The sequence below is a fragment of the Callithrix jacchus genome, chromosome 2, assembly GCF_049354715.1.
Source record: "Callithrix jacchus isolate 240 chromosome 2, calJac240_pri, whole genome shotgun sequence".
Lineage (NCBI taxonomy): Eukaryota > Metazoa > Chordata > Mammalia > Primates > Cebidae > Callithrix > Callithrix jacchus.
The window spans coordinates 62,053,130-62,072,885 of record NC_133503.1 but is presented as its reverse complement, the minus strand read 5'-3'; the positions used below and the strand labels follow the sequence as shown (position 1 = coordinate 62,072,885).

Genomic DNA, 19,756 nt, shown 5'->3' with positions numbered 1-19,756 from the left:
TCACTGGTACAGACAGTACAGAATGAACAACTTTTACTTGCATCCTTGTGCACACTGCTTTCATTTGCCAGCCTGGCCAACATGGTGAAACTCCATCTCGACTAAAAATACAAAAAGTAACTGGGTGTGGTGGTGTGCCCCTGTAATCTCAGCTACTCGGGAGGCTGAGGCAGTAGAATCACTTGAACCCAGGAAGTGGAGGTTTCAGTGAGCTGAGATGGTGCCACTGCACTCCAGCCTGGGTAACAGAGTGAGACTTTGTCTCAAAAAAAAGAGAAGTAAATTAAAACTTTTGCAGAGAATGGTATGTCTCTTGACATTGCTGTTTCAGGGAAATTTCCGGAAGGTTCTGAAGCCCTTTGCAGCTTTGGCTCCATATTTCCCTTGAAAACACAAAATCTTGAGGGACCAAAAAAAAAAAAATTCCAGTAATGTGTCAAGCTGTCCCCACTCAGTTGCTGCTTGACCTGCAATGTGAATCATACATACCAGGATTTCATTTTAATTCAATCCAACAAATAGATGTTGGACATATTTAATGCCGAAGATACTCTCTTTATGGAGGTACAGAGATAAGATGTGGTTCTTGCCCATTAGGTACTTAAAAACTGACAGAGGTGATTACAGAAGATTAAAAAAAAAAAGGCAAAACCAATGAGCAATGGCAAAAATTAGAATAAGATAAAGGTTGGAAGCGGTAGAGGACATCTCTTATTCTGTCAGCCCAAGAGTTACACCAACTCCTTCTAGCACAGCACCCTCACTGTACACAGGGGAGCCATACTGCCATGGGCTACAATCCTGAGAAGCTGTTATAAGGCTCCTTGCCTTCCCTTGGAGAAGGGCTGGACACCTGACCCCAATTAGGATGGCCTCCTGAAATCTGAATCTTGAGTGAACCCTCATAATAGTAACTGCCTATGTTACTAAAACACGGTATATTGAGTGCTTACAATGTGCTAGGCACTGTTGCAAGTGCCTGTTGCATGAATCATCTCAGTAAATTCTCCAGGAGGTAGATACTATTATTTTTCCATTTTGCTGATGAGGAAACAAAGGGACTTGTCATGTGTACATGGCAAGTAAGTGGTAAATCCTGCCCAACTGCAGAGAATGTGCTCTTAAGCACTACACGAAATGTGCAGTCTCAGCTGGGTATGGTGGCTCACACCTGTAATATCAGCACTTTGGGAGGCCGAGGCAGGTGGATCACTTGAGGTCAGAAGTTTGAGACTGGACTGGCCAATATGGTGAAACCCCATGTCTACTGAGAAAAAAAAAGGAAAAACTAGCTGATGGTCCCAGCTACTGGAGAGGCTGAGGTAGGAGAATAGTTTAAACCACCGAAGCAGAAATTACAGTGAGCTGAGATCACACCACTGCACTCCAGCCTGAAACTGAGCAAGATTCTATCTCAAAAAGAAAAAAAAAAAAGAAAAGAAATGTGCAGTTTCTTGGGCTCTGCTGTCATCACAGAAGTACCCCAAGGAGGCTGCCCAGGGGTGCATGCTGAATCCCCTCTCCCTCCAAGATTCTGATGCTCTCCTCTCTGATGACTAGTTTCTCAGCATTTCCTCTGATTCTATGGATTATTCCCTTTCTTCTAAATACATTTGCTTTTACTTAAATTTACCAGAATCTATTAGTTGGGACTCTTCAGTTTCAAGAAACAGACTCTTTCTTTCTTGAAACTGAAGAGTCCCAACTAGTAGTCACAAAACACCCTGAGGGCTTCAGAAGCCCTCTCACGAACTCTGGTCTGAAGGTTCGCAGAAGACTTTATGGGATCTAAAAAAATATGTTCTCTCAGAGTCCAATCTCAGCTTTTAATTAAATTCCAATAAGTGTAATTAATGTCTATTCATCCCACTAAAAAGTAAGCTCCATGAGAGCTGAACTAAAATTCAAGTGCCTAATACAGTACCTGGATCATAGAAGTGAGTCTGTCCATCTTGGCTGCATGAATTGAGAAGGCAGCATTTGAGATAGTCCCTGACAAGTGAATAATATTGCAACAGGAAGAGTGAGGATTTAGAGAGTACTGGGTGAGTCAGGAGAACACAAATCTAGGGTTACTTGTATATTCTTTTGGAAGTAGAATAATGGAAGATAACACTTAAGTGTTCTTAATTGCAATGGAAGTGTCAGTTCTATGGAAACAGAAAATTATAGACATCAAGAATTTTAATCCTGCTTTGCTGGAAATCGTAGATAAAATCATAGGCCATGGCTTTTAAGACATTTTATGAGAAGTATGACTGAAGATAATGTTGGGACTGGGCATGGTAGCTCACACCTATAATCCCAGCACTTTGGGAGGCTGAGGAAGCAGGATAACTTGAGCCCAGGAGTTCAAGACCAGCTTGGGCAACATAGGAAGACCCCATCTCTGCAAAAAATTTAAAAATTAGCTGGGCATTGTGATGCATGCCTGTACTCCCAGCTACTCAGGAGGCTGAAGTGGGAAGATCACTTGAGTCCAGGAAGTAAAGGCTGCAGTGAGCCATGATCACACCACTGCACACCAGCCTAAGCGACAGAGTAAGACCTTGTCTCAAAAGAAAAAAAAGAAAAAAAAAACTTGTTTGCCTAAGGACTTTGAGAATACAAGACATTGATTAGCAAATACCTTCTGTTTAGAAAGATAAGGGGGAAAGTTGGAGAAAATATATCAATTACCCCATTACTTTACCAATTACCCTGTTACTTAAATATTTAGTCCATATCTTGCTATCACAAAGTTGAGTTTTTCGTCCAGAAGTATTTATTAAGCAGGGCAAAAAATACGTCTTATAATGTTCATTAAAATGTTTATTTTAAAAGTTACTTTCTCTGTTTTTTCTTTTGCCTGGCTAAAAGTTATCTTCAAAAGGACTTGAACTTGTAACTTTGCAATGTTTTGTTTGCTAGAGGGAAATTAAGTGTTGGAATGCTTGTTGTAGAAAAACTAGGTGAGTTCATCTGAAGTGGTAAATGCTTTGTCATTGGAAGATGAATAACTTTCCTAACTTAATGATAATTAACTTCCCAATTATGACTTCACTGATGTTGTGATAATTAAATCCAGCCAGAAGATAAAAATTGTGTATTATCTTATTAAGTTAGATAAAGGTGGTAAAGTCTTCCTCTTTGAAAAGTAGAATCAAAGATTCTTGAAAAGGAGATTTAAAATGCAACAGAAAGTCTTGTTTTTCCACAGTTCTCTGAGCAAAAGGGAGTTACCAAAAGCTGTGCCTTCAAGAAATATGTGTCACTGCAGTGAAGATGCCATGGTGACGACAATCCAGGTGATGACAATGAGTGTAAGAGTGTGGGGTTGTCCCCTAGATTCGTAGCTTCTGACATAATGTATTTGGATTCTGCTGAAGCTAAAGATTTGATAAGCCCTGGAAGCAAGGTAAGAAACAAATGAAGAGTGTTAAATTGCCATGAGCTTAAAGTACAAGAAGACTATGTTTTAAGTCTTAAAATAACTTTCTGTAATTCAAGATGAAAAATTATTTAAAACTCTCCCCATCTGTAAAATGAGATCGGTAGGACCTACAGGAAGGAACTATGAAAAGGCACATCAAGAGTTAACCCATTCATGCATTTAATTAACTCATTCATTCCATCAGTCAGTCATTCTAACACATTTATTGAAGGCTTACTACGTGCCAGTTGCTATTCTGGGATGGAAAGGAATGACCAAGGGTTAACTACCCAGCACTGCACAGAGGCAACAGAAGTTAGAAGCAGACTTGGGTAGACAGGAATAACACTTAGTGTTAAGAGTAGCAACTTATTAGGAGTGGTCATAAAACAGAGCTGTAGAACAACTGAGGCCAGGTTTTTCTTTAAAAGGTCATTCTGTTAGCACTGTAGTTGAAACACCTCATATAAATCCCATTACTAAGTAAGATAAGAATCCAAGGGAAAGAGCCACTTGGGAGATTTTAGATATGAAAGATCTCCTTGGGAAGTCACTGGTATTTAAATCCTACTTAAAATAGAAATAAACTAGATTTTTCACAGAAAAGTCTGGTAGTGAATTCTCCATCCCAAGAAGTATTCAAGTAGTGGGTTGCTGTCTATGGATAGGCACGAGGAAGAGGTAAAATATCATATGAAGGGTTGAACTGAATGATTGTTAAGGCCACATCCAAAATTCTAGGATTCTGTAAAACATAGGTTCCGAGGAAGCTGCAGGAGGAAGGATATATTTGCTAGGTGGAAAGACAGTGGACATGTTTGCCTTGCTCACAAAGTACTGAGGCTGTGGGAGCTGCAGGCCAGACCCCAGGAGAAGCAATGGTTTATCAACCTGAAAGGCAGCAGCTTTACAGATTCTCAAAACCAGCATCCCCATAAGATGAACGTTCATGGTATGGAGAGTCAGCAAGATTTTCGCTGAAGAGGCCATTAATAACATTGCCTGTTTTTCAGAAGGTACTTTGTCTGCTCTTTAACCATGCATTCTCAGAAATGTCTGGCTCCTCTGTTTGCAGATGAAATAATTTTTCTCATTTGTAATTGGAGCTGTGAAATTATATTAGTCTGTAAAGCTTCAGGAAGCAGCATTTCTAAATTGCTGCTTGACTGTCAAGCCAACAAACACAAATGGTTTTGAAGATAAATAGTGCAAACCCTAAAATCAATCTTCATAGGCAGAGGTAATGAATGTCAGAGACCTGCACACCCAGGCTGGGTGCCTGCATTAGGTATCCAATGTGTGACAAAGACTGGGAGACTTGCCACCAAGTAACAAGTCCAAATTATAATTCAGACCAGCCATAGAGGAATCTGCAAAGCTTTCAACTACTTCAGTTTTAAACAAAAGAGTTTTCTTTGTCCAAGTGACTGCAGAGGGGAAAATGCAGTATTTCTGGATTTTGGATCCTCCCTTAAGTTTTGTCATGTGGTGGTCAGTGCTACCTACCTGAATGCATAGCCCTCTTGAAGTGTGGTGTGCTTTTGCAATTATTTGGTGACTCAGGGACACTTCAAATAAGAGGATCCTTTTCTTCACCTGCTCCTCCCCAATATCAGCTCCACTGGAAACTAACTGCAAATTCTTTGTCACTTTGGAAAACCACTTTGAAGTGCATCCAGCCAAAATCACATCTGCTACCATAGTCACAATCTAGCTCCAGCAGGAAACACTCCTAAAAATCATATCTGAATTGACCCTCTTCCCCACAAGTCTGTTGTTTCTCCTTTGCTGTCTCTCAAGAGTGAGGACACCCCAGTCACACAGTCAACCAAGCAAAGAAATCATCTTTGAGTTCTTCTTCTCTTTACACCAGCATTAAATCCATCATGAAGTTATGTCCACTCCACCCTCAAGCCAACTTCCTCCATGTTCTGTGTCCTCTCCTAACCGTCCTCCCTGCTCCCTGCACAGGAGTCCACTGTGGTCAGGAAATTCTTCAGTAACTTCCTATGGCCCTCAGGATGACTTTTGTCAACTCTCTGGTATGGCTGGAGGCCATCTGTGAGCTTAACTCATCGTGAGCATTCACCACTTGCCAATCCTGCACCTTCCTCTCTGTTCCAACCACGAGCTCTCTCCTTCTCCTGAATTTTTGCATGTTACTTTCTTTGCCTGGAATGCTCTTGTCCCACCCATCTTCTCCTGATGCTTTCTTGTCTTCTAGCTCTTAATTTAGATGTCAAATCCTCTAGGACAATTTTTCTGACACCCCAACTCTGTCTTGGGTCACTCTCCTTCATTCCTATAGCACCCAGAATATATTTCAATATATTTCCATCTTACCATTCATCACATGATATTGCCATTGTCTATGTAACAGGAAAACTAATAAAGATTATTGGGGCTGTTCCATAAATGAAAATAAGGCCGAAGCTTAGGACAAAAGTCACTAATTACACCACATTCAAACTTCAAATTTTCTCTAGTAGTTGGGGTACACCATCATCCCTCTAGGTTTTTTGAGATGGACTAGTTCAGGACCAGCCCTACACCAATCCACATGCACTCACCCAGAACTGAGAGAAAGTCAGCTGTGGCCATTGGATATAATGCAATGTCCATGGTGAGATGCCATTACCCCTTTCATCCTTGAAACTGATGTTGAGAGAAGGAGAACCCAAAAAGGCACTTATAAAACATAAGAAGACAAGATGGACCCTATTTTCCTGCTAGGGAAATGCTTGCCAATCTGTGAACCCAGGTACATCTTGGTCCCACCATCAGAATTCGGATGATAGGACATTCTGGAATGTGGTGCACTGTGGTTTCCCAGCCTCCTTCTTACTGTTGGGGAAGAAGGTTAAACACAAGCAATGCATCTGTGTCAAAGCTCAGTCATGTCATCAGCATGAGTGCCCATGTTTCTAAGCCTGACTGTGGCAGCCTGCACTTGGAATCTCGTTCCACTCATAGCCAGCCCCTGACTTTGTCACCAGCATGGGTTAATCAACTCTTCAGACCTGTTCCATTTTTCACAGACTTTAAGTTAGGCTTTGGCCAAGTTCCTTCGACTGAAAGTCGAATTTCCCTCAGTTCAACTCTCTTGAAGGACTGGCAACGGGGTGGGGCTATAGCTGTCACAGCTCACCCTGCTCTCCCCTTGTAATTGAAACCCAAAATTCTCCCAGACAATACTGAGCAGTGTGAACCCAGCTCTGCTCTGCAAGGCTGCTTTCCTTCTGTTTGGTTTGGGAGCATTTGCAGATGTTGAAAGCCACTTGGTTGGATCAACTAGACACAAAGAGAGACTTCCATAGACATGATTTTTGTCTGACAGCAATTTGTTCTCATAACCTCCCTCCTCCAAACAGCATATCATGAAGAAAACTAATTCCACCCACTGGGAAATCAATAACCACCCACAAATTTCATATTCCAGATCAGGTTATACAAGTCTTTTACAATTCTACCAGCATTTCCCCCCCCCAACACATTCTTCAGCAGCTCCCCATGAGTCATTTGCCTCATCCCCCGAATGATCCAGAATCACCACCCGCAGCCCTCCAGCTAGCCTCCACCACCATTTATGTCTCTACTTTATGAACCCCTCAGGGGCAAAAATATGTCTCCCAGCTAAACAAACATGCTATTTAGAGATGTTAGAACTCAGCAATGGTTAAAATTCTCTCCAGGTATCTCAGAAGGGAGAAAACATAGTTAGGCAGTAAATCCTTAAGGAAAAACATACTTCCAGAACTTTATACTATATACCCATTGAAAGTCCAAACCAAGCTCTTGCTTTTACCATGTATGCTTTATATTGAACATAAAAAGTGATTTTGCACTAAACCTAATAAGCAAATGCCCTATAAAAAGTTGGCTCATGCCGCTTAGAAGCACAGAGACAGCAGGGAGGGTAGACTGACATGTAATAGGTGGAACTGTTATTATGTATGTGTGTGTGTAGGAATGGGGTCTTGGTATGTTGCCCAGGCTGGTCTCAAATTCTTGGGCTCAAGCAATCCACACACCCTGGCCTCCCAAAGGGAGGAACTTTAAACAGGATGTGAATACATTTGTATCCAAAAGAAAGTCACACTGATTATAAATACAATTTGAAAGCTCTGATAGTCAACATGCAATATATTTGTATCCTTATACATGTGTGTTTAAATGTATATATATACATATGTATACATACATACATAGTCAATGAATACTCATTGTTCTCATGGATATTATATTCTAGTGGAGTGTCATTAACAATCAAATAAACAAGATAATAGTTGACTTAGTTTAGATATTCCAAGAGCAAACTCTATCATGAAGTTTGGGTGAAAAGGACTTATTAGGAAATGTTCCAGAAAAAAAAAATGGAAGAGGAGTAGGGAAATGGAGGGAACAAGGCCAAGCTGAGTACAAAAATCAAGCCAACCTCACAAAGGTAACTTTTAAGCTCAATTCCACAAGGAGTTCTGGAGACAGTGTCAATTCCAGGGGTGATGAACCTGGAATGTTCAGAACCAGGGGATGGACAGCATTTGGGGTGGTTCTAGTCTCTGGGAAAAGTAGGGTCCTGAAGCCCGAGGCCAGCCCCAGGAGGCAGGTGCTGGAGTTGGGAGTGACAGTTGCCCTGGGCAGGGCCCTGAGATCAGATGTTACAACAATGGGCACAGATAACTACCAGCAAGGCAATTAACCAAGTAACAGGATGAAAGAGTCTAGGGGTCTGGGAAGACCACTTCATACAGTGCAGTCAAGGAAGGGTCTTGCTGAGCGGGACACACTTGAGCTGAGAACTGAAGGGGGAGAAGGGAGGCACAGAGGCATGCACAGGTCTCAGGGAGGCGCACTCTCAGAGGAAGGGGCATGGAAAGGCGCTGGGTGGAAATCTGCAGAACTTGGAGGAGTGGTATGGATGCGAGTATGGCTGGATTGCAGGAAACAGGAGTTTAATGTGAGATGATCAATTTGAGAAGCTGCCAGGACCAGGTCTTATCAGGCCCTGCGACCCATGGTAAAATGTTTGATTCCTGGGTAGAGATAAACAGTTTTTGTTTCTGTGTTTTTAATGGAGGGTGAAGGGTGTGCCTAGAGAGGAAGGTGGGAGAACACTGAGGAGGCTTTCTATAGAGGTAAGGAAGGGGTCTTGTATTTATTATGCCATCACTGTCTCCCATGCATTCTTTCTGTGAAGTATTACATCCATTTTACGGATGAGGGAACTGAAGCTTAGAAGGAAGTTCAGTAACTTGCCTAAAATCACACAGCTAGTAAGAAGAGCTGAGGTAAACTCAGGAAATACGATTCCAGAGCCCATATTCATACCTACTAAGTTATCCTTCTTCCTTACTATAACAGTGCAGGAGAGAGAAGATGAATGCTTGATTCATTTGAAGCAGTAGAGACAAGGGTACAAGTACAGAGGGAAGTCAACGAACTTGGATTATGCTTTGAAGGCAGAGTCGACATGGCCTGCTGATGGATTAGATGTGCTGCATACATATGTAAGCATATGTATTCTGGGGCATTTGAGTGAGACAGCAATAGATTCATTTTAGGGTTTATCAAATTAGGGTGTAATCATGGAGACCATTTCCTGCCTCAACTAGATAGTAATGAAAGGTTCTCATCAACATTTCTCGGATGGTAAGAAATGGCCACTGAGATGCCTATCATCACGCCTTCCGAAAGCTATTAGGACATGACTAGTGTGTTCTGAAAAGTATTTGCACCCTTAGTTACCCCACTGCACTTGCCTGCAACTGCTGACTGGCCTCCTCAATGCTAGCTTGCTCATTAAATCCAGCTCCTTAGAAAGCACTTTTGGAAAAATAAAAAGCCAATCCAGCTCCTTAGAAAGTGCTTTTAGAGAAATAAAAATGCAGATATGGCCAATTGAATTGGGACCCAAAATTTGATTTGTTTCCTAACGCTTAGAATGATTACATTTGCACCAGATGAGTGCAATTTGGCCTGTTGGAAGACTGTACACCCACCTCTTCATCCTGGTGATGAAAGGAGCAGCAAATAAAAAGCTTCTGGCTGACCAAGCTGCCTCTGTACTGGATACTTTGACAATCTTTAAAGAAATATTCCTAGCTAAGTGCTGGGCATGCACCTGCAGTCTCAGCTACTCAGGACGCTGAGATGCAAGGATTGCTTTAGCCCAGGAGTTTGAGGCCAGTCTGGGCAACATAGCAAGACCCTCATCTTAAAAAAAAAATACACACACACACACACACACACACACACACACACACAGAGAGAGAGAGAGAGAGAGAGAGAGAGAGAGAGCGAGCGAGCAAGCGAGAGAGAGAGCGGGCAAGATTTTTAGATAAGTGCTCTACTTCAAATACATGCAAGAGGAAAAATTAGTCCAGTAATGTTGTGACTATGAAGATCTGTGTCTCACATCCTTTGACACCATTTCCAATTCAGTGATGCCTGGAAATCACATTGATTTATAAGTGCTCAGGACACCTATAAGATTGGTTAGCAGCCCCACCCCTTCAGGGCCACCATCCCTGATCTACTGCCTCTCATTTGCATCACACCATATAGAATCCCTTATTCTGTCATTCTAGTCCCTCTGGAGACTCATAGAAATTCATTGGCTTCACGACTCCCAATCTCTACTTAATGAGGAATTCCTACACTTTTATCTCTTTATTAGCTGGTACATGGTCACATACTCAAATAGAATCTTCTCAGCAGCCAGGGTCACTATGACACATATTTTTAAAGGGACAGAAATTATTGGCATGAAGGGGAGTGGGAAAGTGGAATATTTATTGTGAGAGATACGTAATATACATTGAACTCCTGCTAGGTTCTAGGCACCATACTGGAAATTTATTTAATTCTTACCAAAACCTATTCAATAGATTACATTGTCCCCATTTTACAGATGAGAAAATAGGAGCTCCATGCAGCTCACCCAACTAGTATATCTCCAACAGAGGCACAGCCACAGCACGGACCTGTACTCCAACATCAGTGTTATTCCAGCCCCACCCCTTTGGCTCATGAGAGCAGGGCAATTATTACCAATTTCTTAGATTCTGCTAGCATGAAGCAGCCACTCTTTGAGTTTGATAACTCCCTTAGTTGGCTTTAAATAGATAATCTGAGACTCTGATTGGTTGGTCTGTTTAATGATTGGTTGATATTTGTTGTGGTTTTGTAAGTCACAATCCCAGGGGAGTGAAACAAATCTCAGTCCTAGAACCTGAGAATTAAACAATAATGAGCATCAGTCAACTCAATGATTGAGTCTTTAGTTCAGCCATTCACTTCTTTAATTTTTTTATTCGACTATAGTTGGTTGAACTTCCCCATCACAATGCAGTTGGCTAGCAAAGAGCAATTGTGACTTGAAGCCATTCACTACCTTTTCCTACTTAGATAGTGAAAACCTGGACTGACCTATTCAATCTCAATCAAGTCATGTCTCCTGTGGTTCCTAGCACAATGCCTATTACCCAGTAGGATCTTAATAAGTGTTAGATGAATGAGTGAGTGCTTGCTGAAGGCAAACAAGGGGCCTGTACTTAGGGCAACTCATGGAGTCAGAACCCTGTTTAGTGTTGGGTTGGTCAATAGTTATTATTGTGTGCCAGCCATCCTGGAGGAAACCAGGTAGTAGCAGCTGGAGGTGGGGTGGGAGGAGCAGAAAGAGAACTGTATGTGTGTTTCTTTACCTTCACCACCTTCCCTGAGCCATTTTACCTAATCATAGAGGAAGCCATTTTACCTAAACACAGAGGAAGCCATTTTAACTAATCATAGAGGAAGCCATGGCTTTAAGTTAAAGGCTGAAAGACCCAAGTTTGAATTCCAGCCTGACTACTACCATGCTGTGTGTAACCTTAGATGAGCCATTTCACTTCTCTCCCTCCAAAAATGGAGATGAAAATGAGTTTTTCATAAGAAGATCAAAATAAAACAAGATACAAATCCAGTTGCAGTTATTAAGTGTAATGAGACATTGGGATCCAATGCTACACAGAAGTTTCTCAGTCTAAAGTAGAGTGTGTTGCAGCTTCAGTTTCCTTCTACTGTTGCTAACTTATAAACTCTACAAATGCCTGGTCCAAGCAGGCTGAAATGAAATGGACTTAAAGCTATTATCTGCATCATTCAAACAAACTACACTTTTGTCTGAATACCAAACTCAGAGAATTGAGTTCTAAGAAGTGAGTATGAATTGAAATAATTGGGATATATGCCTCAGATTTCCATTTTCCCTTTTGTATGTGGACAGACTAATGGAGGGCTCAGGCAAGCATTCTCTGAATGTCCTTTTTTTATTTCTGTTTGCAACTTAGAATAATAATACCTCTTACTGACAATCCTTAAGCCGCACATGAACAATCCTATATCGCCGCCATCACAAAACTTACAAATACCAAAAAGAACAAAAGCCAACAGCAATGTTTTGAATCAATATGAGCAGCTAACATTCCATTTCTGGGAAAAGCGTGCATTAAAAGCCTCTTGTTTACATTTTAAGGCTAACAGAGGGGCCCTTCATTTCAGAGAATTAAATGAGAAAATTATCCTGGATTCCAACATTAGCAAAATGGAATGGTTGTGTAATTGTTTCCAATCATCATCTGATTCTCCTCTTCCCTCACCTTCCCCATATCAGCTCTGAAGGAGAAGAGGCTGGGGCCCCTCTCATTTATAGCACTGCACATTTAAAACCTAGTGTGGTTTATTACAAAGGGAAAACCAAGAAGTATACTATATTTCAAACAAGCCGAAAAACTGGAAGCACACTTCAAAGAGGAAAGGAAACAAAAAACAGCCATTTTTCTCCCTATAAATAAAAATGGAAATGAAAAGAATGTATCCTCTGGCATGGTTTTCTTTCCTAGCACTCAGCTAAGAAGGTAGACAGATGAGACAGACTTAAGGGGCAGGGGATCTTGCCTGCTTTATTTCTCTATTTGTGCAAAAGAGCCAAGGGGAGCCCTTCCCTAAAAGACCCAAAGCAAAGAGTGATTTAAGAAATGAACCACACACTTAGGCCCAATATTTAAATAAGAGGATCAAAGAGATTTTACTTGGACTCTACAACAATAAAAGAGAAACTGCGGAAAGTATGAGATGGTCAGAAATAAAGATAATAAATATCAGTCAAGACATTTAATGTGCTCTCTGTACAAAGGGAAGACAACAAATGATTGAACAGTCCATGTGTCCTAAAGGAAAGAAGCAGTCAATTGATAGGTTAAAAAAAAAAACAATGATACATAATGCATTCACAGAACTACCATTCAATCCAGCAATCCCATTACTGTGTATAGACCCAAATAAATAAATATAAATCATTCTGTCATAAAGACACATGCACACATATGTTCATTGCAACACTATTCACAACTGCATAGACACAGAATAACCTAAATGCTTACCAATAAAAGACTGGATAAACAAAATGTGGTATATATACACCATGAAATACTATGCAGCCATAAAAAAGAATAAGATCATGTCAAAAGACATGGGTGGAGGCAGGGACATGGATGGAGCTGGAGGTTATTATCCTTAGCAAACTAATGCAGGAACAGAAAACCAGATATCACATGTTCTCACTCATAAGTGGGAGCTAAATGATGAGAGCACATGGACACATAGAGAGGAACAACTGTCACTGGGGCCTTTTGGAGGGTGGAGAGTAGAAGGAGAGAATCAGGAAAAATAACTAATGGGTATTAGGTTTAATACCTTATTGACAACAGAATCTGCAAAACAAATCCCCATGATATAAGTTTACCTATGTAACAAACCTGCACATGTACCCCTAAACTTCAAATAAAAGTTAAAAAAAAAAAGAAACATACTGGATTTCAAATTACGTTCAGTTCCCGCCAATGAATCTCCAATTGTATTCCTATGAAATTGCAAACAATTTTGCACATTATTTGTTCATGTTTATGATTAGTTATAAGCATTTATTTTTAAGTTTCCTTAGTCCGGAAAGAATGAAAGAAGAAAGAAGATGCCATCCCAATGTAAAAGATAACATAAGCTCCAATTCCCCTTATTGGGGCCATAAGGGCAGTCATCCAAGTTCTAGAGTTTGTTGATCATGAGAATAGAAGAGGACCAATTCCTTACAGGAACCATAGCTTTTTCTGGCACTAAATTCTTAAAGACATTTTTCATATAATGTTTTAAAGTTAAGGTTTCTACATTGAGTTTAGTAGTCATTTGTTGCTTTTGACTCAAATTGTGAAATCTTAGTTCTGAAAAGAACTGGAGAAAAGCTAATGGTTTCAAGTCATTTGACTATGTTTTCTACTCTTGTGAAACATTAAAAAAACAAAAACAAAGGGAGGAAGTTTCATGACCATGTGCTTGTCCCTCCATGGCACTTCCATTTCTCTATTCATATGAATAAGTGTATATCAAGCGTCTGCCAAATGCCAGGCATTCCATATGGCACACACAGCTGTACAGGATCAGGATGCAGGTTATAAAGAGAGAGATGTTACCAGATTCAAGGCATATATGAAAATGATTCAAGTGCAGAAAAATCATGGAGGAGAAGAAGATTTTCTTGAATAGAATGAATACAATTTTGGAAATAATGAGTTTGAATACCTATAGGACATCCAAAAGGAGATGTCAAAGGAAGAGCTGACTAAAGAATCAGATGAAAATGATCTAGTACAAATGGGTAAGCATCAGTTTAATTATATGAGTGATATAGTGGACATGGCTGCCTCCTACAAAAAGTAACTTGCCATGGGTGATTACAATACATTTAGTAGAGAGTGGCTTCTTAATTTTATTTCGTGGTGCTCATGAAGATCATGATAAAGTGAAAAGGGGAAGAAAAAAGAGGGGAAGGACGAGGAGAAAAAGAAGAAAGAGGAGGCAAAGGAAGAGAAGAAAGACACAGAAGAGGAGAACAAAAAAACCAAAGTAGAGGAGGAAAAGCAGCAACAACTGGGCAAGGATGGGGATGGACAGGCAACGGATGAATAAGGGACACTGGGACAAGGGAGCCACAAAAGGCCCGGAAATAAGACGGATTTTCACTTGAAATTTTTAGGCTATCACAAGGACAAGGTTAAGACTGAGCCCAAAGGTGCCGAAGCAGCCCAAACTTGCAGGGGTCCCAGTGATCCCACCTGTAAGTCTGTCAAAACTGTCACTTCACCAAGTAGCACCAGTTGGGTGGGAGCTGGGGGACAGGATTTTCTGGGAGTAACAGTCAGTGACTACTTCTAGAGCACCTATCATGCATCTGACTGTTGAAGGTGGGGATGGAACCATCTTTTCCCTCAAAGACTCTGCTAGAATACCAAGCACAGCCCAATAGCCCAAGACAAGGTGGAATGATAAACTGGACTATGAAGAAGATGAATGGAAACAAATGTCAGCCATCAAGGGGGCTCCATTCTCATTCCTCTGATGCATTTTATCAGTTATAGACCACATGGTAAGTGGTATATAGACAATGGGGAGCAGAGTGTGGAAGTGGAATATCGGTTAGTGTGTGATCTTGGAGAAATAACTTAATCTCTCTGTATCTTTGTTTCTGTATCTGTAACGCAGAAATAACAACAGGACCTCCCTTGGTAAGAGTGAAACAAGAAGACATTAAGCACTTAGAGCAGCATACCTGGCCCAGGGAAAGTGTTATAAAAGTATCAGCTATTGTTATTAACTTTTAAAATATTTATATGTAACTCTCTGGGTTATGAAAATATAATGTATCTTAATATAGGTGCTGATTAATAGATTTACATATGAAAAAATTCATAAACTATATGGTTAAGATGTGTGCATTTTTATCTATGTAAATTATACTAAAATTAAAGTTCTGTTTAATTTTATATAAAATATAAAAGTATATACATCAAAATATACGTTCCATATTATTTTCCCTGTTTAAAAGAGTGAGTTGAAAAAGTAAAGTAAATTACCCAAGAAACCTCACTGGAACTTGTAATCCAGTACTTGGACTCCAGAGCCTTTGCCCTTAAAGACTGGGCTGGCTATGTTCTTATGTCAGCTGGGCATTGGCACTCAGGGAAAAGACAGCAAATAGTTGCCTAAATTCTTCTGTGCTGAATTCTTCTTGGAGAATCTCCTGCCATCAAGAGTGAGCAGCTCTTCCCTCATCTTTCCCATCTGTTCTCCCACCTTCCACCCTCTTCTCATTTCAGTCCAGTTTCACCACCTCATTAAATTTTAAAACCAAGATCCATGCCAGTCAACAAGATGGCCGATAATGGAGTACACACATCCCAGCAGGAAAACACCTGGCAGACAGGCAGTGATTAAGAACTAGAGGGCACATAACCTAAGCTTCCCAAATTCCTCAGGGACCGAAGATGCCCTGCTACTAACTGAAGGGTGCCCACTTTAAGTACACATGTGGCCTTTGCCAAGACAAAGAGCACCAGCCAAAGAAAAGTGAGTGATAATAATTTATGAGGTGCTGTAGAAATTAATTTTGTATGCCCCCTCCATTAGCAGTATGTGTGAATTAGCTTTAATATTCAAGTTATCATGTTAATCTTTGATACTAAAATAGAATGTATCATCATTAACCTTTCTAGCCCTGAATTTAGCAATGCAGTCTTTTTATTAGTGGTAATAGAAGTAGCATCATTTCTTGGCATCTCTGTACTCTACCCATCTGTATGCAGTTCCTCCAGTCACTTTGTAAAATCTCTGCTGATTCAGAAGCCCATTCTTCAAACATTTGACTTAACTGCCCATAAGTCACCAGAAGTTGACTCCACCTTCCTTCTTTTTTTTTTTTCAGGTTCCTCTAAGGGAGAATAAATTTTCCACTGAAAGAGCATTACACACACACACACACACACACACACACACATACACACACACACACTCTAATGGCCAGCAGAAGAACCCCACAGGAAGAGGGGGCATGAATGAGTTGTATGTGGCATTTAGGAAAGGCAAGCTCATCTTAGCCAAGCCATAACGGGTCTTCACAGCTCCAGAATCCCTTGATAACTAAGTCATAGCTAAGAAGAAACTTCTGCTTTAGGGAACAGGGAAACAAATTAAGCAATACTGGAAAGAAATGCTATTAAGATAATGGGAAAAACACTCAAATACTGCAATCTAGTACATCTTTCTTTCCAGGTATTCATTTAATAGAGGTACATTACACATGAAAGAAATATGTGGAGAGTTCTACACTCCATTTTGATGAAGGATTTTAATATTCCCATTCCATTTGTCCAATATATGCTTATCTCTAAAATGTGTTAATAGTGGGAAAATGTTTAATAAATTGCATTTGGCCATCATCTTCTTCATCCACACTCTCTAATGGAATAGCAAGATGATCAGAAGTTAGAGAACTTGTCAGGAAGGAAAAAAGGCAAGAATAAGGTATAAAATATCTTAAGATAGCGCATGGGTCCCCCAAAAATGAAATGAGTTTCTGTCTTCAAATGCATTAGCATAGTGTTTATAATGTAAAATATAAGCAAAAGTACCTCTATACTGAAACTAGATTGGCTGTCAATCCAACTCTTTGGCTTGTAGGGAAGCTATCCATAATGAGGTTATTGACATAAAAATTCATGTCTGGTATATGAGTAGTTTTTACGTTCTTCTTTTAGATCTAATGGTTGTTTTTCTGAGTGCTACATAGAAAGGACATGACATGAATAAGAAGGAAGCTGGAATTCAGCCATATCTATCTTCAAAGAGCTTGGAGCTTTCTAAAAGGCAAAATCAAATTGAGTGTTTTCCAAGCCTTAGTTTATCATTATGTTTTTCGGTGGGAAACCCACTATGTACTCATTATCATTTCCACCTACACTATTGTTTACTTAATATTTTTTCTAACATAAATTCACTTTATTCTGCTTATTTTAAAAGAAAACTTAGCTACATCAACCAGAAAACCAGTTTTCCTTGCCATAAATGAAAGATATCATAACAATTGATACAATAAAAATGAACACTTTTAGTAAGTTCTAAGAGAAGCTTAAGCCTGAGATCTGTTCCCTCTTTGTTATCAAGGAGATTATTAGAGATAAATTAAAAACAAAACAGCAAAGATACACAATCCTTGACATAACCAGAAGACTAAAAGGAAAATGAAAGGAATGAATGATCTTTGCTTCTGGATACAGTACTCTATCTGTACTTACCTGACATTATCCTTCATGCTAAGGAAAATAATTTTGCATACTGTGCAAATGAAAGAAAGAAGCCAAAATCTGAATTTCTGGCTTTTAATCTCAACTCTGCCACTAACTTGTGGTGTGACTATGGGTGGGTCATGCCCCTCTGGACCAAAGTTTCCTGGGCTGTAAAATGAGAGGTTGGATTAGGCAATTTCTCCAAGGAGTCACTCAACTTTTCCTGTCTATGTTTTGTGAAACTGTTAAACATGTTCAAAAGTATCTCATCATCGTCTGAAACGTGTGGTTATTAATTGCATTTACACTGTTATCTGAAAGTCTTACCTAGAGAAATAGCAAAGGGTTGAAAAGATCAGTTATTTGGGAGCAAAAGAGCCTTTTGTAGCTGTTGTGTTAGAAAAAAAAATCAATGAAATTGACTGCAATCCATGCACAACAGAACCTGACCACCCAAAATATATACCTGTGCATCCCTGGACTTTGGAAGCCAGTGGGCAAGACACTGCTTTAAATTGGCCTTACTAATCATCACCTCATCACTTGCCTGGGTCAAACAGTCCTTTATGCTGGCTGAGTAAAACAGGGTGCTAATTTCAAACTATCAGGTTTATCACCCCCTTCCTAGGGGACAGTAGGTTGAGGGGAAAAATCAAATAAATACATCAATAGTTAAATATAAGTTAAGTAACTGCAAGCTTGCTTATTTGAAAGAACTAGCACATTTAAGCAAGCCTCTCCATCTGTAAAATAATGACAACAAGCTACTTTATAAGGTTTCTATAAGAAATTATAGAAAGTAACTAGTATCGTAATCATTAGAGTATATATAAACATCCTCTTTCTCCCATAGCTTTTTTTTTCTATCTTGATATTCTGAAAAGTCTATTTAAGCAACTTTTTATTTTTAATGCTCTATAGTGGCTCTAACTTCAAATCGATAATAAAAACGGGAATATAATTATTAATGAATAATTAAAATGGAAACAATTACACTAATTTTAAGCTATCATTTATCTAGCATTTATTGCCATCCAGGGACTGCGTTGAGCATTAGATCATTTAATAGTCACATTTAACCCCACTATAATCCAGATTTTACAGATCAAGAAACCAAGAACAAAAAGAAAAACTGAAATGACTTTTCCAAAATCACTGATGAATACAATTCAATTATCAAACAAAATAAAAAATCCTGAAATGCTCTCTAGAACTCAAGATTTTGGTAAGGAGATCATCCAACAAACCCTCTTTGTACATTTGGGGCCAAAGTTAAAATCATGAAAAAAAACGGAGGTGATCAAATTTAACAAAATGAAATCTGAATATTTCCAATTTCAAAAGCTCTTTGGTGTTTCTTGTTCATTTTAAATTATCTTTTGGAGGTTTTAAACTATAAGAATGATTTTGACATCCTCTGAAGTCTCATGGTGCTTTGCTTATATCTCTACTATAAAATATTCATTCCTCATTATAATAAAGAATGCCTTCTTTTGCAAATAAAGGCAAGCTTCTTGAGGACATCAGCATATTTTCATCATCTTTGTATTTTCTAAATGGCTACAAAATGTTTTGTTTATGCCAGAGAATCAATAAACATTTACTGAATTGGAAAATCTATTCTAAACATTGTCTCTCGTCATCAAAAAGGTGGCTTTATCTATTATGTGTGGCATTTGATATATCAGAGAGCCAGGTAAAAATACAGATCTTCCCGGCACCCTTTCAGCAGGCAACTGCAACACCTGGGAGAGAGTCAACCGCTCAACTTAAAAAAAAAAAAAAAAAGGGCTCTGAGGCAGCGAGCCAGGTGATCAGGCTCGGTGGGTCCCACCCCCACAAAAACAAACAAAACAGAAATTGAAAACGCTCGGGGTTGAGAGTTTTACTGCAAGCACAGCTGAACCCAGGATGGTGCAGCTCGGAGGGGGAGGGGCGTCTGCCATTCCTGAGGCACTAGACCCCTATGGAGGTACACTGCCATTGCTGATGCAGCCTGCTGTTGCTGAGGCAACCTGCCATAATGAAGAGCGTCCACCACTACAGAGGCGGGCCATCATCACCATGGCAGCTCTAACCACACCCATATAAACAAAACTACGGGGAATTACACACAGCAGCAGGGTGGAGCCCACGGCAGTTCAGCATAGCAACTACAGGCAGGCAGTGATTAGACTGCCTCCTTGCTGGG

The 19,756-nt window shown here is 39.9% G+C and overlaps 1 protein-coding gene across 3 annotated transcripts in view; it reads right to left on the bottom strand.

Annotated features, from left to right (window-relative positions):
* Nucleotides 1-19,756, bottom strand: part of DOCK2 (dedicator of cytokinesis 2) — a 464,897-nt gene that overhangs the window by 272,985 nt on the left and 172,156 nt on the right. The gene's annotated exons all lie outside the window — the stretch shown is intronic.